General features: G+C 32.4%; 1 non-coding gene across 1 annotated transcript; it reads left to right on the top strand.

The window, feature by feature from the left end:
- Positions 1-3,965: 3,965 nt before the first annotated feature.
- On the top strand, positions 3,966-4,058 carry TRNAI-UAU (transfer RNA isoleucine (anticodon UAU)). Its single transcript is given in 2 exon segments — positions 3,966-4,003; positions 4,023-4,058. It is a non-coding gene; the product is annotated as a tRNA-Ile (tRNA).
- The last annotated feature ends 3,616 nt before the right edge of the window (positions 4,059-7,674 follow it).

Raw genomic sequence — 7,674 nt, forward strand, 5'->3', positions numbered from 1 at the left:
TGCTACCTGAACATCCTGATATGAAGGCAGAAAAAAAAACACAAACATGACTGTTTTTAAGGTACCAGTACACACATCTGCTTTGGTTCATATGCACTGTAAACATTCCTTTAGTTAGTCAACAAAATGGAATGCAAAAGACTACCTCTTTATTGGTAAAAGAGTTGCATCAATCTGTTTTGCTGCAATGTAACATGAGGTTCCACACTATTAGGTCTGGTTAGTACAATCACATTTCATGCTGGGATTTGTAAAGCAAAGAACACAAATAAATGGCTTTCCTATATCGCAACAATTAATGATTATACTAATGAAAAAATCAGTTTCACACAAAGATGTTACTAAGCCCCAGTGGGCTAATGGATAAGGCACTGGCCTCCTTTGCTTGTGATTGTGGTTTCAAGTTACCTGGGGTGATAGGCTTTATTTCATCCATATAATTACTGGAGATGTTCCTTTGATACTGCACAAATGGCTCCACCAGAAACTGTTTTCTGCTTAACAATCCGGTACTGTTTAGCCTTCAAAATTATGGCCCAGTATCTAAAAGCAGACATTTATCCTAATGACATTGTGGATTAGTTTCCTGAAAAGTTTACTATCACCTGGGACAGTGGCTTCAAGTCCCATCAAGGATGCATGTTCCTTTGTTGCTCATTCTCATTCTAGAAGTTATGCTTTTTTTCAATGCAGGTGACTGTCTTAATGGTATTGCATGAAATCCATATATACCAAAACATACCTATTAAGTTTTAATTGCAATTTAATATCAAAGTGGCTACAAAATAACAATGTATATGGCAATTGCTGATGGGTTTCTTGAAGTCCTTTCATCCATGTCATAAAAAGGGTAATTTTCTGCTTTTTATATTTCTTTGGACACTGACTTTACTGACAATTTAGGTGCTACAGACCAAAAAAACAATGTTTACCTTTAAATATAGAGCACATGTGAGATTTAACTTAGTTTTATTTAAAGATACTGCATTTTTTGGTATTATAGTGTATATTTTCCCAATGCAACATTAAAGTTACATATATCTATAGCAAATATTATTCAAGATAAATAAACAGGAATTATTTTACAATTTTGATAATATTGAACTGTACAACAATGGCATGAATTCATTGCAATATACACCTATGGATACATAAAACTGGGCAATAACACAAATGCACAATATAATTGATTACCTTATGATTAGAATATTACTTTTATTAGGTACTTAGTATTGGGTGCAGTAGTTTAGTTGATTTAAAAAGAAACTAATTTAAAATTAGGAAACCAAGTTAATTTCCTTAGTCAGCTCGATTCTAAAATCACTCAACTAAAAATAATGGATTTTGACAAAGCAAAGCAAAGAACACAAATAAAAGGCTTTCCTATATCGCAACAATTAATGATTATACTAATGAAAAAATCAATTTCACACAAAGATTTTACTAAGCCCCAGTGGCCTAATGGATAAGGCACTGGTCTCCTTAGCCAGGGTTTGTGGGTTTGAGTTTGGGTTGATAGGCTTTATTTCATTAAAATAATTTTGGAGATGTTCCTTTTATTCTTGCTTCATACTGCACATATGGCTCCACCAGAAACTTTTATCTGCTTAACAATCCGGTACTGTTCAGCTTGCAAAATTATGGCCCAGTATCTAAAAGCAGACATTTATCCTAATGACATTGTGGATTAGTTTCCTGATAAGTTTACTATCACCTGGGACAGTGGCTTCAAGTCCCATCTAGGATGCATGTTCCTTTGTTGCTCATTCTCATTCTAGAAGTTATGCTTTTTTTCAATGCAGGTGACTGTCTTAATGGTATTGCATGAAATCCATATGTACCAAAACATACCTATTAAGTTTTAATTGCAATTTAATATCAGAGTGGCTACAAAATAACAATTTCTATGGCAATTGCTGATGGGTTTCTTGAAGTCCTTTCATCCTTGTCATCAAAAGGGTAATTTTCTGCTTTTTATATTTCTTTGGACACTGACTTTACTGACAATTTAGGTGCTACAGACCAAAAAAACAATGTTTACCTTTAAATATAGAGCACAAGTGAGATTTAACTTATTTTTATTTAAAGATACTGCACTTTTTGGTACTATAGTGTATATTTTCCCTATGCAACATTAAAGTTACATATATCTATATCAAATATTATTTAAGATAAATAAACAGGAATTATTTTACATTTTTGATAATATTGAACTGTACAACAATGGCATGAATTCATTGCAATATACACCTATGGATACATAAAACTGGGTAATAACACAAATGCACAATATAATTGATTACCTTATGATTAGAATATTACTTTTATTAGATACTTTAGTATTGGGTGCAGTAGTTTAGTGGATTTAAAAAGTAACTAATTTAAAATTAATAAACCAAGTTAATTTCCTTAGTCAACTCGATTCTAAAATCACTCAACTAAAAAAAATGCATTTTGACCATGTGCTCCTGTTTTGCAATCCGTCAGCGCGCTGTACTTATAAGACAGTATCTGTTGAGCAATGCCAAAGTTGTGAGTTCAAGCCTCACCTGGAGCAAATGTAATTTTTTTCTAATGTCATCAGTTAATGATTATCATCTGCTACCTGAACATCCTGATATGATGGCAGAAAAAAAAACACAAACATGACTGTTTTTAAGGTACCAGTACACACATCTGCTTTGGTTCATATGCACTGTAAACATTCCTTTAGATAGTCAACAAAATGGAATGCAAAAGACTACCTCTTTATTGGTAAAAGAGTAACATCAATCTGTTTTGCTGCAATGTAACATGAGGGTCCACACTATTAGGGCTTGTTAGTACAATCACATTTCATGCTGGGATTTGTAAAGCAAAGAACACAAATAAACGGCTTTCCTGTATTGCAACACTTAATGATTATACTAATGAAAAAATCAGTTTCACACAAAGATGTTTCTAAGACCCAGTGGCCTATTGGATAAGGGACTGGCCTCCTAAGCTGGTGATTGTGGTTTCAAGTTATCTGGGGTGAAAGGCTTTATTTCATCCATATAATTACTGGAGATGTTCCTTTTATTCTTGCTTCATACTGCACAAATGGCTCCACCAGAAACTTTTATCTGCTTAACAATCCGGTACTGTTCAGCTTGCAAAATTATGGCCCAGTATCGAAAAGCAGACATTTATCCTAAAGACATTGTGGATTAGTTTCTGGATAAGTTTACTATCACCTGGGACAGTGGCTTCAAGTCCCATCTAGGATGCATGTTCCTTTGTTGCTCATTCTCATTCTAGAAGTTATGCATTTTTTCAATGCAGGTTACTGTCTTAATGGTATTGCATGAAATCCATATATACCAAAACATACCTATTAAGTTTTAATTGCAATTTTAATATCAGAGTGGCTTCAATATAACAATGTCTATGGCAATTGCTGATGGGTTTCTTGAAGTCCTTTCATCCATGTCATCAAAAGAGTAATTTTCTACTTTTTATATTTCTTTGGACACTGACTTTACTGACAATTTAGGTGCTGCAGACCAAAAAACAATGTTTACCTTTAAATATAGAGCACATGTGAGATTTAACTATTTTTTATTTCTAGATACTGCATTTTTTGGTATTATAGTGTATATTTTCCCTATGCAACATTAAAGTTACATATATCTATAGCAAATATTATTTAAGATAAATAAACAGGAATTATTTTACAATTTTGATAATATTGAACTGTACAACAATGGCATGAATTCATTGCAATATACACCTATGGATACATAAAACTGGGCAATAACACAAATGCACAATATAATTGATTACCTTATTATTAGAATATTACTTTTATTAGGTACTTTAGTATTGGGTGCAGTAGTTTAGTGGATTTAAAAAGTAACTAATTTAAAATTAATAAACCAAGTTAATTTCCTTAGTCAGCTCGATTCTAAAATCACTCAACTAAAAATAATGTATTTTGACCATGGGCTCCTGTGGCGCAATCGGTCAGCGCGTGGTACTTATAAGACAGTATCTGTTGAGCAATGCTGAGGTTGTGAGTTCAAGCCTCACCTGGAGTAAATGTAATTTTTTTTCTAATGTCATCAGTTAATGATTATCATCTGCTACCTGAACATCCTGATATGAAGGCAGAAAAAAAAACACAAACATGACTGTTTTTAAGGTACCAGTACACACATCTGCTTTGGTTCATATGCACTGTAAACATTCCTTTAGTTAGTCAACAAAATGGAATGCAAAAGACTACCTCTTTATTGGTAAAAGAGTTGCATCAATCTGTTTTGCTGCAATGTAACATGAGGTTCCACACTATTAGGTCTGGTTAGTACAATCACATTTCATGCTGGGATTTGTAAAGCAAAGAACACAAATAAATGGCTTTCCTATATCGCAACAATTAATGATTATACTAATGAAAAAATCAGTTTCACACAAAGATGTTACTAAGCCCCAGTGGGCTAATGGATAAGGCACTGGCCTCCTTTGCTTGTGATTGTGGTTTCAAGTTACCTGGGGTGATAGGCTTTATTTCATCCATATAATTACTGGAGATGTTCCTTTGATACTGCACAAATGGCTCCACCAGAAACTGTTTTCTGCTTAACAATCCGGTACTGTTCAGCCTTCAAAATTATGGCCCAGTATCTAAAAGCAGACATTTATCCTAATGACATTGTGGATTAGTTTCCTGAAAAGTTTACTATCACCTGGGACAGTGGCTTCAAGTCCCATCAAGGATGCATGTTCCTTTGTTGCTCATTCTCATTCTAGAAGTTATGCTTTTTTTCAATGCAGGTGACTGTCTTAATGGTATTGCATGAAATCCATATATACCAAAACATACCTATTAAGTTTTAATTGCAATTTAATATCAAAGTGGCTACAAAATAACAATGTATATGGCAATTGCTGATGGGTTTCTTGAAGTCCTTTCATCCATGTCATAAAAAGGGTAATTTTCTGCTTTTTATATTTATTTGGACACTGACTTTACTGACAATTTAGGTGCTACAGACCAAAAAAACAATGTTTACCTTTAAATATAGAGCACATGTGAGATTTAACTTAGTTTTATTTAAAGATACTGCATTTTTTGGTATTATAGTGTATATTTTCCCAATGCAACATTAAAGTTACATATATCTATAGCAAATATTATTCAAGATAAATAAACAGGAATTATTTTACAATTTTGATAATATTGAACTGTACAACAATGGCATGAATTCATTGCAATATACACCTATGGATACATAAAACTGGGCAATAACACAAATGCACAATATAATTGATTACCTTATGATTAGAATATTACTTTTATTAGGTACTTAGTATTGGGTGCAGTAGTTTAGTTGATTTAAAAAGAAACTAATTTAAAATTAGGAAACCAAGTTAATTTCCTTAGTCAGCTCGATTCTAAAATCACTCAACTAAAAATAATGGATTTTGACAAAGCAAAGCAAAGAACACAAATAAAAGGCTTTCCTATATCGCAACAATTAATGATTATACTAATGAAAAAATCAATTTCACACAAAGATTTTACTAAGCCCCAGTGGCCTAATGGATAAGGCACTGGTCTCCTAAGCCAGGGTTTGTGGGTTTGAGTTTGGGTTGATAGGCTTTATTTCATTAAAATAATTTTGGAGATGTTCCTTTTATTCTTGCTTCATACTGCACATATGGCTCCACCAGAAACTTTTATCTGCTTAACAATCCGGTACTGTTCAGCTTGCAAAATTATGGCCCAGTATCTAAAAGCAGACATTTATCCTAATGACATTGTGGATTAGTTTCCTGATAAGTTTACTATCACCTGGGACAGTGGCTTCAAGTCCCATCTAGGATGCATGTTCCTTTGTTGCTCATTCTCATTCTAGAAGTTATGCTTTTTTTCAATGCAGGTGACTGTCTTAATGGTATTGCATGAAATCCATATGTACCAAAACATACCTATTAAGTTTTAATTGCAATTTAATATCAGAGTGGCTACAAAATAACAATTTCTATGGCAATTGCTGATGGGTTTCTTGAAGTCCTTTCATCCTTGTCATCAAAAGGGTAATTTTCTGCTTTTTATATTTCTTTGGACACTGACTTTACTGACAATTTAGGTGCTATTGACCAAAAAAACAATGTTTACCTTTAAATATAGAGCACAAGTGAGATTTAACTTATTTTTATTTAAAGATACTGCACTTTTTGGTACTATAGTGTACATTTTCCCTATGCAACATTAAAGTTACATATATCTATATCAAATATTATTTAAGATAAATAAACAGGAATTATTTTACAATTTTGATAATATTGAACTGTACAACAATGGCATGAATTCATTGCAATATACACCTATGGATACATAAAACTGGGCAATAACACAAATGCACAATATAATTGATTACCTTATGATTAGAATATTACTTTTATTAGGTACTTAGTATTGGGTGCAGTAGTTTAGTTGATTTAAAAAGAAACTAATTTAAAATTAGGAAACCAAGTTAATTTCCTTAGTCAGCTCGATTCTAAAATCACTCAACTAAAAATAATGGATTTTGACAAAGCAAAGCAAAGAACACAAATAAAAGGCTTTCCTATATCGCAACAGTTAATGATTATACTAATGAAAAAATCAATTTCACACAAAGATTTTACTAAGCCCCAGTGGCCTAATGGATAAGGCACTGGTCTCCTAAGCCAGGGTTTGTGGGTTTGAGTTTGGGTTGATAGGCTTTATTTCATTAAAATAATTTTGGAGATGTTCCTTTTATTCTTGCTTCATACTGCACATATGGCTCCACCAGAAACTTTTATCTGCTTAACAATCCGGTACTGTTCAGCTTGCAAAATTATGGCCCAGTATCTAAAAGCAGACATTTATCCTAATGACATTGTGGATTAGTTTCCTGATAAGTTTACTATCACCTGGGACAGTGGCTTCAAGTCCCATCTAGGATGCATGTTCCTTTGTTGCTCATTCTCATTCTAGAAGTTATGCTTTTTTTCAATGCAGGTGACTGTCTTAATGGTATTGCATGAAATCCATATGTACCAAAACATACCTATTAAGTTTTAATTGCAATTTAATATCAGAGTGGCTACAAAATAACAATTTCTATGGCAATTGCTGATGGGTTTCTTGAAGTCCTTTCATCCTTGTCATCAAAAGGGTAATTTTCTGCTTTTTATATTTCTTTGGACACTGACTTTACTGACAATTTAGGTGCTATTGACCAAAAAAACAATGTTTACCTTTAAATATAGAGCACAAGTGAGATTTAACTTATTTTTATTTAAAGATACTGCACTTTTTGGTACTATAGTGTACATTTTCCCTATGCAACATTAAAGTTACATATATCTATATCAAATATTATTTAAGATAAATAAACAGGAATTATTTTACATTTTTGATAATATTGAACTGTACAACAATGGCATGAATTCATTGCAATATACACCTATGGATACATAAAACTGGGTAATAACACAAATGCACAATATAATTGATTACCTTATGATTAGAATATTACTTTTATTAGATACTTTAGTATTGGGTGCAGTAGTTTAGTGGATTTAAAAAGTAACTAATTTAAAATTAATAAACCAAGTTAATTTCCTTAGTCAGCTCGATTCTAAAATCACTCATCTAAAAATAATGTATTTTGACCATGG

This window comes from Taudactylus pleione, unplaced genomic scaffold (genome assembly GCF_031769625.1).
Source record: "Taudactylus pleione unplaced genomic scaffold, aTauple2 ptg000473l, whole genome shotgun sequence".
Taxonomy (NCBI): Eukaryota; Metazoa; Chordata; class Amphibia; order Anura; family Myobatrachidae; genus Taudactylus; species Taudactylus pleione.